Source organism: Suncus etruscus, chromosome 4 (assembly GCF_024139225.1).
Source record: "Suncus etruscus isolate mSunEtr1 chromosome 4, mSunEtr1.pri.cur, whole genome shotgun sequence".
In the NCBI taxonomy this organism is placed as follows: Eukaryota; Metazoa; Chordata; class Mammalia; order Eulipotyphla; family Soricidae; genus Suncus; species Suncus etruscus.
The window spans coordinates 121,717,055-121,736,858 of NC_064851.1; the positions used below are offsets into that span (position 1 = coordinate 121,717,055).

The 19,804-nt window shown below is 34.2% G+C and overlaps 1 non-coding gene and 1 pseudogene across 1 annotated transcript; one reads left to right on the forward strand and one right to left on the reverse strand.

Annotated features, from left to right (window-relative positions):
* The first annotated feature begins 14,586 nt into the window (after nt 1-14,586).
* Nucleotides 14,587-15,158, forward strand: LOC126006879 (small acidic protein-like; annotated as a pseudogene).
* Nucleotides 15,159-17,163: 2,005 nt separating this feature from the next.
* Nucleotides 17,164-17,268, reverse strand: LOC126007354 (U6 spliceosomal RNA). The gene has a single exon (XR_007494934.1). It is a non-coding gene; the product is annotated as a U6 spliceosomal RNA (small nuclear RNA).
* Nucleotides 17,269-19,804: the final 2,536 nt, after the last annotated feature.

Genomic DNA, 19,804 nt, shown 5'->3' on the forward strand with positions numbered 1-19,804 from the left:
TCAGACCCAATATAAGCCTGAGTAAAATTTCTGTTCTAGATCTTGAAGGAATATAAGTCAATCACCAGTCCTGATTTTTTTCATTTCAAATGATAACGTTCAGTCTATGTATTTATTTTTTAAAATAATATCTTTATTTAAGCACCATAATTACAAACATGTTTGTAGTTGGTGTTTAGTCATAAAAAAATACCCCACTTCACCAGTGCAACATTCTGAACACCAATGTCCCCGTTATTCTCCTCCCCCACCCCCTGCTTGTATTCGAGACAGGCATTCTATTTCTCTCACTCTCTACCATTGTAATGATAGTCGTTAGCGTAGTATTTCTCTGACTGCACTCACCACTCTTTGTGGTAATCTTCATATTGTGGCCCAGTTCTTTCAGTCCTATCTCTATTGTCTCTGTATACTATTACAATAATGTTTTTTATTTTTCTAAAAATCCCATGAATGAGTGAGACTATTCTGTATCTATCTTTCTCTCCCTCTGACTTATTTCACTCAAGTTTCAGGAAAAAAATATATAAATTTTTCTGTTATCCTTTTGTTAAAATTGAATAACTATGAGATATGGAATTTTAAAGTTGTTGATAACTGAGTTTCATTCAATGTTTCATCCCTTCACCAGCATTTATTTCCCATCACCAATTTCTCCATTTTTCTTCCCATTTCCTACCTACATTGCAGTCTGCTTCTACGAAAGACTTCTCTGTCTATCTCTCTCTCCCTTTATTCTTTTAAGTACCCTGGTTTTCAATACTGTTACTGTAGATATATCATACATATCACTTTATTTCTTTCAGTACCCGATGTTGATGATGATGCGGGGAGAAAGAGGCCCTCATTCATTGCTGGTGGGAATGTCAGCTGTTCCAGCCTTGTCCAATTATTTTTGTTGTAGTGGATAATAACTTTATCCGTCCTAAAATTTAAGGTTTCTCCCATCATTTTTATTGTCTTTAGGAATTATTCTCATACTATGTTTTTGTTTTTTGTTTTTTGGCCACACCCATTTGATGCTCAGGGGTTACTCCTGCTAAGCGCTCAGAAATTGCCCCTGGCTTGGGGGGACCATATGGGACACTGGGGTCCTTCCTTGGCTAGCACTTGCAAGGCAGACACCTAGCACCACCTCACTGGCCCCTCATACTATGTTTTTTAGTAACCCACAAAAGAGTACTATCATTCCATGTCTGCGCCTTTGTCTTTGACTCATTTCACTCAGTCTGATACTATCTATGTATATTCATGTATAAGCAAATTTTATTACTTAGATTTTCCTAACAGCTGCATAGTATTCCATTGAGTAGATATACCACAGTTTCTTTAGTCACTCACCTGTTCTCAGGAATTTGGGTTGTTTTTAGAATCTGGCTACTATGAATAGGGATGCATAAACATAAGAATGTTTATGCCTTTTCTGAATTATGTTTTTAGGTTCCTAATCTATATTCCCAGGAGTGTTATTGCTGAGTCAAATGGAAGCTCAATTTGTAAATTTTTGAGGAAATTTTTATTTTTTTCCAAAAGGCTGGAACAGCTGACATTCCCATCAGCAGTGAATGAGAGCCTCTTTCTCCCCCACATTATCATCAACATTGGTTGTTATTATTATTATTTTTGATGTGTGCCAGTCTCTGTTGTGTGAGATGATATCTCATTGTTGTTTGAATTTGCAGCTCCCTGAGGACTAATGGAATGAATTAATGTACCTTTTAGCTATTTGTATTTCCTTTTTGAGGGAGTTTCTGTTCAACTCTTCTTCCCATTTTGAGTGGAGTTAGATTTATTTTTCTTGTTAAGTTCTACCAGTGCCTTATATATCTTAGATATTAACCCCTTATTAGAAAGGTGAATAGTTTCTCCAAAGTCAGTGACAGTTTTTGTATCTTGGTCACCATTTTCTTTAAGATGCAAAAGGTTTTTAATCTAACATAGTTCTATTTGTTTATCTTTGCTTCTACTTTATTGGTCAGTGGTGATCATCTTTGAAGACTACTTTAGCTTCTATGCCATGGAGAGTTCTGCCTCTATGTACATTTTGATTTGACCTTTGTATATGGTGTTAGAAAGAAGTCTAAATTCAAATTCTTGCACATAGCTGATAATTATTTTTCAACACCAACACCATTTTGAGCAAATTTATCCTTGTTTCACTTTGTAATTTTTTGTTTATTAAAGGTTATACCTGGGGATCTATATCAATACATTAAATTCTATTACACTGATATGAAGGTCTGTCTTTATTCTAATACTGCCATTTTAATTAATACTGCTTTGTAATAGAGTTTGAAGTTAGGTAAAGTGATGCCTCCAATATACTTTTTCCAAAGAATTGTTTTAGCTGCTCATAGAGTTTTATTGTTTTATACGTATTTCAGAAGTCTTTGATATGTTTCTTTGAAAAAGGTCATGGGTATCCATATAGGGACTTCATTGAATTTGTACAATGCTGTGGGGAATACTGCTGTTTTTATCATGTTAATTCTCCCAATCCATGAGCAAGGAAGTCTCTAAAAGTTCTTATAGATTTAGCTATTTAAAATAAGCAGCAATACTCTATAAAATACCATAAACATTCAATACTATTATAATAGTATCATCCAAACTAAATAAAACTTAATTTTAAACACTTAAAACATCCTACTACAGTTATGATTATATAAATGTGAGTGTGTCTATGAATCAATATATATCCATATAGCAGTTTATTTATTCATGTATATATGTCTATATATGCATATTTATTTTCAAAAGCCAGATAATTACATATTTTACATGTAACTGTACCTATATAAAATAATTTAAAAAGCCATACAAAATTGTTCAGACTTCTTTATTTCAGAAGAGAAAATTGATACAAACAAAACAAAACGGAATTTTCTTGCCCCTTCATGATAAAGTTCCTTAAAAAGGAGAATATTAGGGATTCTTAGTGCCTTCTTTGCTTCTCTTGAAATAATTTCTGACATACTATACTATAATCTCTGCAGTGTAATTCTTTTACCCAAAGCAGATGTCATCCTGCAGCCTTGAGACTTTTATTTTCTCTGCTCATATATTTTGTTAAATCATTTCTAAGAGAACACATGGAAGTGAAATGGTCAGAAAGGAACTGGATACATTTTAATTTTGGCCATTAAACTTGATTGTTTTATTTTATTTGAGGAACTGTGATTTACTGTTAATGTTAATAATATGGTTTCATGCATAAAACATTACAACACCAACTCAAATTTTTAAACTGCAAATCATTCAAAATATAAAAAGACTGAAAAAGACATAAATCAGCTACCACCTTCATATTTTATTTTATGACCATTTTAACTGTTATATTATTTTGCTTAGTTTAAATAATGAACCAATTCATTTGTTTCACTTTTGAGACAATATTAATAATGTACTCAAGTCAAATGCATTCTAATCATGTTTATGCATTAAAATATGTATTTTAAGGGACTCTTAATTTGAGCACTGAAAGCTCCATTACTAAATATATAAACAGTTTAAAAGTTATTAAGCTTCCTCTGAAATTATTTCTTGGCAGTCTCCTATGTTCAAATATACTTTTATTGTTTAGTCTGATTAGCTAACATTGTGACATAAAATATATGTATATTTTAAATCAAATTATTCATTAGTTTAACATGGAACTAAAGTAAAAAATAGCAAATTAGCCTTAAAGTGTTTTCAAGAAGCTTGAGAATGTGACTCCATGGTAGAATATTTGCCATGCCTATGTGATGTTCTGCATTCAATCCCTGACTCTGCCAAAGTAAAAAAAAAAAAATTAAAGCTTGGAATATATGAAATTAATTAACTTTATTCTTGTTATTTGAAGTGATTATTTTTGAATATATATACTCAAATTAAAATATATACTTTATCTTTATTCTACAACAAAGAATGCAGAATAAAAATGTGATTTTAAGAATGTTCAAAGAGGCAGACTATCTTACATTCCTGTGTGATTTCAATTATATAGGAAATAAACAAGTTGTAGTCTATATTTTAATGCAAATACCACTGATAGTTTTATGACTCACTCAGATTTACTAATGGTGAAAGAACACGTATTTTTTCCTTTGAATCGTTTCCAAGTTATGGTTAACTAATATCTATAATTTAATGTTATTGATTTTTATGACAAATACTTTCTACATCTGGAAAATAAAACATCTATTACTGCCATATTCAAGGGCATACACATAGAATTTGAGCTTTGCAAAGCAGTAACATATGGAATTTTTAAAGGATGCTGACGTACAAGCTAAGAGAAGAGAAAGGAGGAGCCAATCTGAGTGTGGAAGTCACGCACAAGGTCTCCCATTATTCGCCTGAAGAGAGTCTCTAATGTCCAGACCAATATTTAATACCTACTGCAGATGTGTGACATTAGAAGAAAATGAATCGGCCTTCTAAAGTCCCTTGTGGGTGCACAGAACTGCAACAGATGCTGACAAGTCAAAGTAGCTGGATTTGAGTAATGGTCTTCAGAGGGTTTACTATAATGTCCGATACCTTATTTAGAAAAAAAGTTTATTTTCCTTTCTAACATCAGGCATTACATGATGCTTTTCTTAACATTTAAAGGATTTTTTTTAAATAGTTTAAAGTTTTCAGGATTGGAGGATAATACAGCAGGTAGGCACTTTTACATGGACAACCCAGGTTTAGTCCCTAGCTCAAGCCCCACTGGAACTGATCTCTGAACACAGAGGCAGAAGTAAGCTTTAGCACCACTGCAAAGTGGTTCAACAACAAACCATTATTTTTTGAAAATATCTAATTTTTATGAAAATATCTAATTTTTCTACAGTAATGAAGAGGAAAGTAATAGTTAACTAAAGATCTATACATCATTAATTGCCATGTTCCACGTTACACTCACATAATAAATATTGTATAGAAAGTTTTTGTGGCTTTTTTGGGGGGGTCACACCCAGGGGCAGTCAGAGGTTTCTCCTGGCTCTTCACTCAGAAATCACTCCTAGCAGGCATGGGGGAACCATATGGGATGCCGGGATTTGAACCGCTGTCATTCCTTCTACTGAGTTTAACATTACCTCTGCAGTCATCTTCTGGGTTCAGGGTCCAGTCTTTTTAATAGGGGGTCTATATATTTTTAATTAACTTATGTTTTTCGAAGACTGATAACAGTATTGGGTTTTGACCTAGCCTAATGCAAAACATTATTGCATGCACATGTTTACGTGTCTCCTACACCAAATTTTATGGTCTAACTGTGATAAAAAATAGAGCACTGTGTTGATCCGAAATTAATAAAAATCTTCACAAGATCCCCAGGACCCAGTTCTCTAAAAATAACCTGATAAAATCCAATGTTCTGCCATGATTAAAGCTTCATTCTATAAAAGGAATTAGTACCATAAAACTAAATAACAATATCAAATAGGAATAAACAACTAGTCATTTAGATACACAGGGAATTCAGAGGGAGCTTCATGACACACAATTAGGTCCTGAGCATCTTTTGAATATCTTCCTTCTTTGTTTATCATTCTTAATGATAATTTGCCCTTCTTCCATTCCAAACTCAAACTTGAAGGTAAGATTTGGATTGCAAACTTTAAAGACTAGTACAATAAATTATTTATGAATACACCGATACAAAGTAAATCAGGAGTATCATGACTAACAACTTTAAATTTTCTTTCCTCATTCCAAATATTTTCTCATGTGTTCTCTTATGTTTTTGTGTCCATGTAACCAGTCACTACCAAATTAATTGAGTATGAGTAAATATTCTCCACCCCTGACCAACGCTGATCATTTGTTTTTCCCAGACCATTTGAAGCAGATTACCATTGCACTGGTAGCGTCATGCACAACACCCTTCAAAAGAACAACAAAACAAGTTGTCAGAGAGATAAATGAATTTTAAAGAGCACATAAATCAAAATGGGATTTATTTTCACACAAGAGCTTCTTATTTTTGTTTGTTTTTTCCTAATGTGCTCATGAGACTCTTAAGAAAACATTAATCCTCCATTCTCTCCCTTCTTTACCTTTTATTATTAAAATATTTCTAAATTACTTTACTTATAGTGGTTACAAGTTTGTTCATAATAAAGTTTTTTAAGTTAAAAAAGAAATTAACACTCTTAAAATATACATTTTAATAAATAAATTATCTAGTTGGATCACTGTGAGACTACAAAGTTGTTCATGATCAAATTTCAGTTGTACTGTCTTACACCCTTCACCATTTTTCTGCCACTGATGTCCCAATGTTCCTTCTGCTTTCCCCTGTTTACCTCTGTGGCAGACATTTTTCTCCTCTCCCTCTTTCTCTCTTTTCATTTTTTTCCCTCCAGAAACAATGATTTATAATTCTGTTACTAAAGTGGTATTATGCATATTCTTTCAGCATCTAGACATTGATAACAATATTTCTTAAGAAACCAAAAAACAAAAATAAATTTTAATCCTTTTCAGGAATTTTTTCAGAGAGGACAAATATAATGTTAAGGCACTTTACATCACATGGTTTTGTAAAATGTTTTGTTTCAAACACATTTGAGGGTCATATTCAAACTATTTTGGTGGTGGGAAAGTTGCACTGGTAAAGAGGGTGTGCATTTTATGGTTGAAACCCAATTGTGAACATATTTATAACCATGGTGTTTAAATAAAGAAATTATCATTAAAAATATTTTGGTCCAGAATCAGCCCATCAGAACATGCCCAATAAGAACAGCCAGTCAGTCAATGAAGAAAACTGACATTTATGGTTCAGTAACAGTCTAGGAGGCTGGGTAATGGGGAGACCCTAAGCAATGAGGGCAATGGGTATTGATTATGCCCCAATTTCTTTCAGAATATGATACTTGAACAATTGTTCAGCTAAGAACAAGTTAGCCAAACCAGTGCCTTCTTTGTCCTTTGCTGTTTCTTTCTACAGTAAATAATATTATACATAAGGAAGAATTAGATACTTTATTACTTTATTTAATGAAAACTTATTGAAGATGCAATAGTTATCAGGCATTAGGCAAGACCCAGAAAGAAAACAATATTCATAAAAGTCTGAAAAGTAGTTGTATGAGAGGAAAGGGATATGGTACAGGTGTTGAAGTAATTGCCCTCTAAGTAGTTGACTACAGCTCAATCTCTAGTATTATTATGGTCGGTCCCCTGAGCCCCATTCCTGAACACAGATCCAGAAGTGGCTTTTGAGCATTGCCCAGGATGACCTACCAACCTCCCCAATAAAAGTAGTTGCACAAGTAGGAGAAATCTTATATAAAATGTAACCATTAAATTACATATTAACTTAAAAGGTCTGACCAAACAACATCTATCTCTGAATTTAAAATAAAGCCAGATTTAATTCTCCTACATATAACTAGAAAAAATGGGTGTTTTCAAATATTTTAATTCATTTCAGATGAATCTGCCAGCTATAGTCCCTCCTAAATTCTTTGTCTATTGTCAGCTTTGTTCAGGCACACTTCTAGTTGCCTTCTTATGACTAGAGAAATCACAGTTTTCCTGTAAAGTAATAAGAATCTTTTCTGACCAATTAGACATCACAAAGACACTGAATTTCTCTTCAGTGACACAGTACTTGTTTAAGAGAAAACAGATGAGATGAGTTCAGGTACTATTTATATCCTGTGCATATTCTTTGTATGATATTTGATGAGACATCATTTGCAAAATTCTGTTAGCTCCTTTTGAGAGTTCAGAGGTAAAGCATTATACTTAATCAAGACAGAGAATCAAGAAAAATAATTCTAACAAAACACTTCTCCTAAAGTGTTGCAAAGTAAGCAATTAGTGCAAATATATAAATATAAATACATGTAAACAATCATTTAAATGTATAATAATATGCAAACATATAATCATATAAAACAGATTAATTCTAAAGTGAAAACCAATCATTTTTAAAGTGATTGTAGTAAGTTAATAGCTTAATTTTTATGTCGATGGAAAGGATTATAATACAATAATACAGAGTCCATTCCCAGCTAGTATAGGTTCCCTGAGCACCTCTAAGACATAACCATCTCCAGTTCAATACCTGGCACCATATATGTTCTCCTGAGCACCCCAAGGAGGGATCCCTGAGTATAGAGTCAGGAGTAAACCCTGAGCACTATTGTGTAGCTAAAAAAAAAAAAGGTAAAAAAGAAACAAGAATATAAGTTTGAGCAAGTAACTCTCTTTTCAAAAATATGCAGGTCATAGAAATCCCAGTAGAGGTGAGAAAGAGAAACTTGTCTGCTCTGCTCTAAGTTTTTCTGTCCCAGTTTTAACATGCATCATGCTTTACAATATTATTAGCAGTATTTCAGTTCTAATACTTCACCACCACTAGAGTGGCTCCACCAACGTTTCCAGGTCCCCTTCCATCCTCTTTAGCATGGTCCCCATCTTAACATTTTAGCAAACTCATTTATGTCAATGTGCAGGGCCAGTGAACAGTGGCCATTATTGGTCTTTCTTCTTTCTTTTTTCTTTCCTTTTATTTTGCTTTAGGGTTACACCCAGTAGTTTTTAGGGATTACTTTTTTTCTTTGAATTCATGTATCAATCCTAGCATGGAGGACCATATGGCGATACTCTGGATCAAAACCAAGTTGGTGAGGCAAATGCCTTACCTGCTGTACTTTTTCAGACCCATTGGTGACCATTTTAACTCTTACCATATATTCCACATATGAAACAGACCATTCTGCATTTCTCCCTTTCCTTTATTATATAGCTGAATAGTAGTGCATAGTGTATCATTATACATCCGAGTTACTGTATCTAATCATCTATATTGCCCATTCTTTAGTCTAAGGTGAGAGTCACTCATGACATAGGGACACTAGCCACAAGTAATTATTAAGCATTTGGAAAATGACAGTTTCAAATAGAAATTCATATAACAAACAACAGAGGACATAGTATAAAATATATACTTGACTGGTTATTTTATATTTTCAATATATTTGGGTAAATAAAATCTTACTTAAGTTTACGTTTTAAAAGGTAAATTATTGAAAACTTAAAATCCTATTTATGGCTAACTTGGTGCTTTACATTGTATTTCTATTAGCTAGAACTGGTCAGTATTAGATCATTCCAGCCCAGAGAGAAAAATAATGGACATCAGATGACTGAAATATAGTAGTGATATTATATACCATTGTGTCAAGACTAAGTAAACAAGGATTTCTTTCTAAATACAAACAAAATTTGCTTTAACTTTGGGGAATTATAGGTCTGGACCTAGAAAGTGTTAAAAATTGGCACATTACACTTCTCTGTGTCTCTCAAGGCAATTAGAGATGCCATAAATGGATAGAATTGATGGAACCAAAATCATTCTCAGTACTGCCCTCCTGAGGACAATTGTCAAGTCTTCAAGAATGAAGATTCTAATCTTCAGTTAGTTGTGTTTTTTGAGGAAGCAAGCAAAGAAAGCTAAATGTAAAAAGGAAATGAGCAGAGGAGGAGACAAGATTAGGTTATCACTAGAGTTGACAGACAGGGCACATGTTTTCCATAGGGGGCTGGCTCATTTGGCATTTGGGATAAGGGTAAGTTGCCCTTTCAGAGTGAGGAAGGACTTTACAAGTGGTTGAGTAGAGTATGAGGAGTGGTTTCTGTCTCAAAACATCACCTGTTATTTTATTGTCTGTGTGCTCTCTCATTCCCATTCTGCATCTTAACAGGAGTTTCTTTACAAACAGAAGAAATACTCTTTTTTTTTTTTTTCGGTTTTTCAGGCCACACCCATTTGATGCTCAGGGGTTACTCCTGGCTAAGCGCTTAGGAATTGCCCCTGGCTTGGGAGGACCATATGGGACGCTGGGGGATCGAACTTCCTTGGCTAGCACTTGCAAGGCAGACACCTTACCTCTAGTGTCACCTCGCCGGCCCCTAGAAGAAATATTCTTAACTCTCAATCATAAAGTAGAGAAATGGGTTATTTCCTAAATTGATGTAAGAGGTTAGTTTAATGCTTCTGTCTCTAAACTGTCAGAAAAGGATTTAATTTATCCCCCCCATCACTGCCTACTATGCTCTAAATATTTTTAGTCCAAGCTCCACTTGTATTCCTTTTGTCAAATTATATTGGAATTGACAATAACCAGGAGAGTGAGAAAAAGCAGTTGAGTTTGGAAAACTTCTTTGTCCTATATTTTGTACTGTATAATATTTTCTTATAATTTTGTTTCTCTCCATTCCCATAGATGCCATATTGGAGATCACCTTGGACTTTTGATCTTACTCAGTTCTTTTAGGCAATAACTTCTTAGACTTGGCCATTTACCAGGACAGTGAACAACTTCTATTTTGACACTCACATCATTTGACACTCATTTCATTTCTTTGACTGTATCAACTTTCCCCCCTCAAATCACTGCTGCCTTTTGCTCTCTATAGAGATATTAAATTAATAATCAGCCCTTGTTTGTTAATGAAAAATTGAACCTGCATGTTGAATATTTTAATTTTTACTTCTCCTTGTCAAATGGTTACCACAGATCTTACACACCTGTTGAATCTTTACAAACATGTAGTTTATTATTAATTACCAAGCTTAAGACTTTAGCTTATGCTTTGGTGACTTCAAAGCCATGATCCCTACTTCATCTGAAGTTATAAATATTTAAACTTGGCAATGAATCTTAAGGAAAACACAGAATGATTTATTCTCTGAGAAAAACCCACTGTTAAGGAGTTTGGCATGAAAGATTCTTCTTAGCATTTGTGAGACAAGCCAACTTTTGAGCTCATGCATGTTAGGGGCATGAGTGACACAGGACTATTGTGACTACATGAAAATATGACTAACTTCATAGTTCACAGAGATACAGGCCTGTGATGGAGTGAAATAAATATACTTCTAAGCAACATCCAAAATTAAGGACAGAGCCTAAAAAAACATTTCTGACAACATGCCATATAATTTTATTATTGGAAACAGTTCACAACTGTAGAAAAACTATTTCAAATATGCACCTGAGGTGAACTGAGGGTTTTTTTAAACTATTAGTTTTTATTAGAATCTGACCTTTTTTCTACTTTGAGATTATAATTACTGCGTCAATGTCATATATATGGCACCAAATGCATAATCAAAAATAAACAAGACACCACTGACACATATTAGGTGTGTCTTATAAGGCTCATAAGCTACTGATTAACATCCTGATTAGAGGTTCTTTTAGGTATAACTCAAAATCTTAACATAATTAAAAATTACTATATTTTGTGGATCTTAGGGTGATTCAGATATTAAACTCTAAATCCACAATTAAAATGTAATTTTTTAATTTTTAATATTTTCCCAAATAATGGTATTTGAAATCTTTGAAGCAGGCCAAGATGGCAGGAAACAAACAATTATTTAGTACTCTATCGTAAATTTCCAGTAAGTTTACAATATGATCCAGACTTTCATCTATGAATGGTTAGAAGATGGGTTTCCAGTCATATTGTGAATTGTTCTTGAGAAAAACTGAGAAAGTCCTGGAGCTCCATATATGATTCTAAGAAGTACAAACTTAATTCACTGCAATTTATTTACAAAGTTCCTCAGTACTCCCCAAATACCCATCTTGCCTTGATTAATTTTGGGTCTAATTCTATAATAGGGAAATGATTACAAAATCAAATATATTGAGGTTCAAAGTAAAATACCTCAAATTATCACTGGTCAGAAAGTTGAACTATGAGAAGGTAAGTGCTATATATCCACAGAATCACTGGAAAGATTTCCCCAGTCTACTGAAGTCAGAACTCTCAAATGACTTTTCCTAGTATCTAAATAATCTGTTATTTAAGTTGAAAGTAGCTGGTAATGGTTATCATAGTGGCATGGCAGCATTCTGGTACAGTCCTCAGGTGTTTGAGCCCAGCCAAGAGCATAGCTGGGAGGGAAAAAAAATACATGACCAATAGCAGCAGGAGTGACAGGAGTGACTGTGGGCTGTGGGCAGAGTTTGGACTGAAAAAAGATGCTATTTTGAATTGAACTCAGGTATGTGAGCCCAGCCAAGATTACAGCCACTCTGATTCATTCTGTGGCCATACATTTTCTAGGCAAGGATCTCTACCATAACAAATAAAAATACCACCACACTACAAATATCACAGTGGAAAACAACACAGAATGCCATCACACCTTTTAACTGAAGATACTAGTTCTAAAGAATCAATCAATATCAGGGATCTATGTAACCTCCCTGATCAGAACTTTAGAAAAGAAATGTTAAGGCAATTCAAATAATTCAAATAAACCATGGAATGGACATCCCATAAGACTCAGAGATATGAGAGTAGGAATGAGAAAAATTCTAATACAAATATCAGGGATAAAAAACATGGTATGTGAAATGAAAACCTCAGTAGAAAGTCTCACCAGCAAAGTAACAGCTTCTGAGGAAAGAATCAGTGAGCTGGAAGATGAGTTATATAATACCTTCATACAACAGAGGAGGCTGGAAAGGAGCCCAAAAATAAACTAACAGAAGATGGAAAAGTCCTCAAAGAAAGCAAGCAGATTACAATTGAACTCTGAGATAAACTCAGTAGAAACAACATAAGAATCATTGGAGTCCCAGTGACCCAGGAAGAAAGCTCCCAGGAAGCATTAACAGTCAAAAATCTCATTGCTGAGAAGTTTTCAGAGCTGAAGAGTGCTTGCAACTACATTCTTTGGATGCCCAAAGAATACCATCTAAAAGAGATCCAAAGAAAAACACCCAAGGCACATCCTGATTACAATGATAAAAAACACAGATAGGGATAAAATATTGAAAGTAGCAAGCAGAAAAAGAGAAATTACATTCAAAGAAGCATCCTCAAAGATTTATGCAGATTTATCACAAGTAACCTCCAAAGCCCAAAGACAGTGTGGCAGGATATAATGACAAAATTCAACGAAATGAATGCTTCACCAAGAATACTTCACCCAGGCAGACTTCCATTCTGGTTTGAAGAAGTGATACAAAGCTTAATGGATAAACTGCATCTAAGGAGCTTTACGGACTCAAAACCAAATTTAAAAGAATAACTGAAAGATCTACTATAAGGCAAGGCAGACCTAATAAATACATCTAACTCCTATAAAAAAGATGACACTTAATTCCATGACAATCATATCTCTCAATGTCAATGGACTAACTGTACCAGCTAAAAGATATAAAGTGGAAAATGGAGCACAAAATTAAAACCAATATTTTGCTACCTGAAACAAAGCACATTTAAATTTTCAGAGCAAATATAGACTTAAAGGCAAAATTAGAGGACAATCATTTGCACAAATAACTGTCTTAAATAGGCTGCGGTGGCCATACTAACATCAGATGACACAGTTTAGATTTAAAAAGATTATAAGTGGCAAAGATGAATATTTCTTAATAATCAAGGAATATGTACAACAGAAAAAAATCACACTCCTAACATATATGCAACCAATGAGGGGCCAGAAAAGTGTTTAAAACAATTATTGATAGATTTGAAGGAAGACACCAATAGAAACAATAACAGTGGAAAACTTCAATACTATCCTGTCATCCCTTGATAGGTCAAGCAGGCTAAAACTTAAGAGGGACATACTGGTTTTTGGAATAAAGTGCCTTAGTAAATATATATAGGGCTCTCCATACCCAGAAAGCTGAATACACATTTTTCTTCAATACACATGGACATTATTCAAGATAGACTACATCCTAGGCCATAAAACATGCCTCCCATAAAATCAAAATAATCTAAATCGTATCAACTATCTTCTCAGATCATGATGCTGAAAATAGAAGTGAAGTCTAAACAGACCCAGAGAAAAACTTTAATACCTGGAAATTAAATGACTCACTACTGAACAGCCAGTGGGTAAGAAGAAAATCAAAGAGAAAATCAAAAGGTTTCTGTAAACAAATGTGAATGAAAACATGAATTAAAAGGATCTTGGGATACAGCAAATGTGGCCTTAAGAGGAGTTTTTATAACTTTCAAGCATTCATTAGAAAGGAAGAAATAACTAAATGGCACAAATTATTAAATTGGAAGATGATCAACAAAACGAACCATAAATAGATGCAGGGAGAAAGAGACTCATTCATTGATGGTGGGAATACTGACTAGTTCAGCCTTTTTGAAAAATGATATGGCTATTCTTCAAAAAATTGTAATTGAGCTTCAATATGTTCCAAGAATATCACTCCTAGGAACTAAAAACATCATACAGAAAAGCCCTCAGCATTCTTCTGTTAGTCACAGCACTATTTACAATAGCCAAAATCTGCTAACAACCAGGTGTCAACAATATCAGTGACTAAAGAAACTATGGTACATCTCCACAATGGCATACTATGCAGCTATTAAGAAAAATGAAGCCATGAATTTTGTTTAGACATGAATGGACATGGCGATTATTATCCTGAGTGAAATGAGGTCAGGGAGAGAGGGATAGACATAGAATAGTCTCACATGCCGGAAGGGTGTTAGGTTCTGGAGTAGTATTGCTCAGGCCGGTGACAGATAGCCTCCTCCTGGCGCCACGGCTGAGAAGAACCGAGAGTGGGTTCTACATTTTCTGTCGGGGTCTCGGGAACGATGAGCACTTCCAGAGAGTCCCATCCACACGAGGTGAAGTGTTCAGCCTCCCCCAGACGATGATATTGGATCTAGCCATTGGGAGGCCTCAGATTTAGGTAATTAAGAAAGAAAGCAAAGCAAAAAAAAAAAAAAAAGAAAGAAAGAAAGCAGAAGTTTTTGAGACTCATGGGTGCAGGAAAGAAAGAATATACTAGTTGTCTTCTTTAGAACAGGGGAAGATGACAAGAAAATTAATGAAGAATTGGAGTCTCAATATCAACAAAGTATGGAATTTGATCAGGAAGATACCGACGGCATCGTGGACTTGGCTTCATCAGGTAGATGACCATGATGGAGATGATGATGATGATGATGATGATGATGATGATGATGATGATGATGATGATGTTGATGATTCACCTGATCCTGAAAGTTCAGATGACTTTGAAAGTGATTCAGAGTCAAGGAATGAAGAATCTTCAGAGGAACTCCAAGCTACTGATCATCCTGATGAAGTTGAAGATCCCCAAAACAAAAAAGATTCAAAAAGCAACTATAAAGTGATGCTTATTAAATCCAGTGGTTCATAACTTTCAAACACAACACTTAGACTTTGTATTAAAAGTAAGCCTAATTGTTATAATGCACAGTGGAGGACTGCTTATAAAGCACACCTTTGTGTTATAATGTATAAAAGAGTCCTTTTTAAATAATTACGAAGAGTGTTTGCTTTCAGATGCTATGGATCACATTTTTATGGGCATGATTATAACCATTTTTGTAAAGATTAAGCGTTGTATAAAATGAGAATTAATTATAATACTCAATTTCCTTTTATACTAGTATCAAACCTGATCTTACATTTTATCCCTTTAAGTGTAGTTTTAAGGAACGATTTTGCTTTACGGTAGCAGTTTTATCTTTTCTTTTCTCATATTTTTGTCTTATGAAAAGTATCTAAAACTGTTATGTGTTCTTCAAAGATGTTCTTTTATTATACTTGTTATAAATATTTCTGCTGCCAATACAATCAAAATTAATGTTCGGAAAAAATAGGTACTTAAGTGCACTCATTGATTTAGCTCTATTTTTTTGGACCAAAGCAACATGAGCAAAAACTTCTACAACTGCTAGGATGAAGTTGCAACTGTTACACTTTGGGAATTTTATGCTCCCAAGCAGCCTATATAATTTAGATTACATTGTATGTTAGACTTTTGAAAAAAAATTGACCTTTTTTAACAAAAAATTATTTCTCTGATTATTTGGTCCTATCTCTTTAAAACTATGTAAACTGGATTTTTTCAGGGTAATATGTAACTAAATTTAATTACCTTATACTTACTAAGGCCTAAATAAAGAGAAAGCAGTTTCCCAATAAAAAAGAATAATCTCACTGATTTATGGAATGTAAAAATAGACAGTGTGGCAATAATATCTAGATGAAATAGATGAGAATCAGAAGGACCAGTCCATGGTAGGAAGTTTGCCACAAGGAGTAGTGAGTGCAAGAATGGGTAAGATAGTTAGAGTAGAGAAGGGTCTACTGTGATAATGGTAGTTGGAACTGGTCATTCTGTACAAGAACTAAGTGCTGAAAGGGGATAAATTGACATGTATGGCACCCTTTCATTAACATAGTACAAATCACAATCTCAGAAGAGAGAGAGAGAGAGAGAATACCTTCCCCAGAGGCAAAAAGGGGAGGGTGGGTGGTAGGGGAACAGGGAAACTGGGGACACAAGTGATGGGAAATGTACACTGTACTGCAAAACAAAGTGTCTAAAAGTTTTAAGAAGAAAAAGAGAGGAAAGAGAGAAAAGAAAAATGTATGTCCCAGATACAGGAAGGGAAAGCACATTGGGGAGAGTAAGAAGGAAATTGTCATATTGGCAGATTGGTGGTGGGAAATGTACACTTGTAAAGGTTGTTGTACATGGTATAACTATAACTCAATCATGAGCAACTCTATGGAATAAGAACAACTGTATTAGGAAAAAACTTTTCTTTTTTCGTTTGTTTGTTATTGTTGTTGTTGTTGTTTTGGGTCACACCAGGCAGTGCTCAGGGGTTACTCCTGGCAGGAACAAACTTTTAACCACTATGTTCAAATAAAAAATACAAACACATCTGAGATCAATCATATTCTTCAAGCTCATTTATTTCTAACTCCTACCCTGGAGAATACAGGTTTGTAGAATTACAAATCCTACACTTCTCTTAATGAGTCAAAATTTTCAAAGGTGACATTCTCTAATACCCAGAATCTCAATCAAATCATGTACTCATTATATTAAGGGAAAAACTCATTTTCTTTTTTCTTTTTCTTTTTATTATTTTTTAGTGTTTTCTTTTTTAATAAATTTATTTAATGAAAATGTATCACAGTTCACATAACTGATCATAGTACATTTGTTTCAGGATGACAGATAGCAGAGTTACTAAAAAATATAAAGATAGGAGATCAAAAAAAGAGAGAAATAAAGAGAATCGAAAAAAGGAGAGTTCATTAGCAGTTATATTCGCAACAATTATTGTATCACCAATAGAGTCGTTGATAAAATAGCAGAAGCTTTACTATGCTCTTTTTTAAATAAAAATATGGATTACTTCACGAATTTGTGTGTCATACTTGTGCAGGGGCCATGCTAGTCATCTCTGTATCATTCCAGTTTTAGTATTTTGCTGTTGAAGCAAGCAACTCTTTTTTTAAGACAATAGATGCAATATAAAAAAGATGTGTGTGTGTGTGTGTGTGTGTGTGTGTGTGTGTGTGGCAGCTGTTGTTATTTGCATAGGCACAGCAAAATATGGAGGAAATTGGAATGAGAAAACGTTGGCCTAAAAACAGGGAAACCTTACCCCTGAACTATTTTGGCATAGGACCAGATCCAGGGTCCAGGCCTACTAGGTTGTCCAATTCCTTAGACATTCTCTGTGGTCCCAGAAACAGTGCAGTTGTTGCTGTCAAGTTTCTGTAGTTATAGATTCTGATTTCTGTCCAGGTTCTATGTTTAAGGCCATGTGGTTTATAGCATCTTCTGGTTTCATCTCACCATTAGTATCATTATGTAATAAGCATGATATAACAGTTTTGTCAAATTTAATTTGTGATAAAAAAAATAAGTTAAGGGCCAGAGTCAATAGGTAAGACACTTGACTCACATGAAGCTGATTTATTCAATGCACTGGAGCACATATGGTCTGCTGAGAACCAAAGAAATAACACCTGAGCAAAGAATCAGGAGTAATCCCTGAACACAGCTTGGTATGGCTACAAAACCTTATAAAGCAAAACAATAAATAAAATCATTTCCCCAAATTTAAGTATCTTGCCATTTGATTGAATTGTGTATTTTCCCACAGTTGTCCTTTCTTTAATAAAGGTTATTCATGAACAACCTTTAGTAAATGTATTTTCTGCATTATTTTGAATGAAAACACCTATTCCTTCATTATTACTCCTAAATAATACCTGGAAAAAATGATCAAGGCTCTGCCTTGATAGTGTTAGCCCTAACAGAAACAAAATCAAATTTTTTACTTAATGAATATTTAACTCCTTCAAATTACTTATTTAAAAAAATAAAAATGATGCTCTTCATCTTGTTTATGTTAAAAGACTTGAAAAAGGTTATTTTTTAATCTACTATAGAAATCTAATAGACTCTAGACCCGAAGAGTTGCTGGCTCATTATGCATATGAATTACTTTTTGTTAGAAAGAAAAGCCCTGTATTGAATTGCTTGCCTTTTGTTCAAAATTAAACAGAAATTTTAAAATACTGATTACCATATTAATATAGTAATAAAGATTTTGGTAGGAACTTAAAGACAGAAGCATAGGTACAAGGAATCTAAAGTATCTCCTCTTAAAACTGAATTCTTTGGTAAAGAAACACTATAATGAATAAACACATAATGAAAGGTTTCAAAAGCATAAAGATAAATCAAAATAAGTTTAAAGATGCTTCTCGTTTAATAAAAAATTAGAATTTTTTCCTGTTTTATAAAATAATTAAATCCAATTTATATATTAGTACTTGTAATGTATATAGACAGAAATGCTTTAAGGTATATAGACACTTAATTTACAGCTCTCCTTAAATTTTCCGAGTAAGAGATCAGCTCAGTGTGAGCAGGTGGTTTCTTGTTCATATAGATCAGCAAAAGGCAAAACTCTAGATTAAACCATATGCCTGCTGATGATTAATAGGAATTCTGTTCTAATTTCTAGGTTGCTTTAACCAAAGGTGTTGTTAGAACCATCAGCAGATAATTTTTTTTTTGGAAAGCCTGTGATATTTTTGGCGGGAGGAGAAAAAGAAACTGATAATTTTTATTTGATTTGATTTGATCCACATGCATAAGGTTGGTTTAATTGCTTGAGGTCCTGAAAACAGCCTTTTTCTTTTTTTTAGGGGAGGTATCCCCTGGCGCGACAGTGCTTTGCTTTTGTTTTTCTGTTTTGTTTTGTTTTGTTTTCATTGAAGCAGTTGTGTTCTACAGGGTCCTTCATAGTTGAATTTCAAAAATACAATGAGTCAGGGCCCTTTCGACACCAGTGTCAACCTCCATCCACCACTGAACCCAGAGTGCATCCTAGCCCACCACCCTCTGGCCCAGCCTTTTATTTTATTCATTTCCTCTTAGTTTTATATAAAAATGTGGGGATATGTGGTAAAATAGAGTAATTTGTATCACAAGGTTCTATGAAAAAGGCAGGAGCCTCAATTATAAATATAAAAAATATAATTGAAAGGTGTATGTGTGTGGCAGTTGTTGTTCTTGTTGTTCTTGTTGTGTGTGTTTGCATAAACAGCAAAATATAGAAAAAATAGAAAAGAAAAACATTTGGCCTAAAAACAGGCAGATCTTACCCATGAAGCATCCTGGCATAAGACCAACTACAGGTTCTAGGCATCCTAAATTGTCTAATCCCAAAGTCTTTCTCTGTGGTCCCAGTAAAAGCTCTTCACAATCACAGTTGTTGCTGTCAGGTTTCTTTAGTTAGAGGCCGTGCTTTCTATACAGATCCTATGTCAAAGTCAGGTTGAGGTGGAGTGTCTTCTGGTTTCATCTTACCATTAGGTAGCAATGCAGAGAATCCTGCCCTGAAAGCAGGTTGTTGCTGTACCAAGTCTTCAGGATGTCATATGAACCCACTCTGGAGTAAGTCAATGCCAGGTCCAAGAAAGCTCAGTCTCTGAGATACCCATGGGGGGCTCACTCCAGGC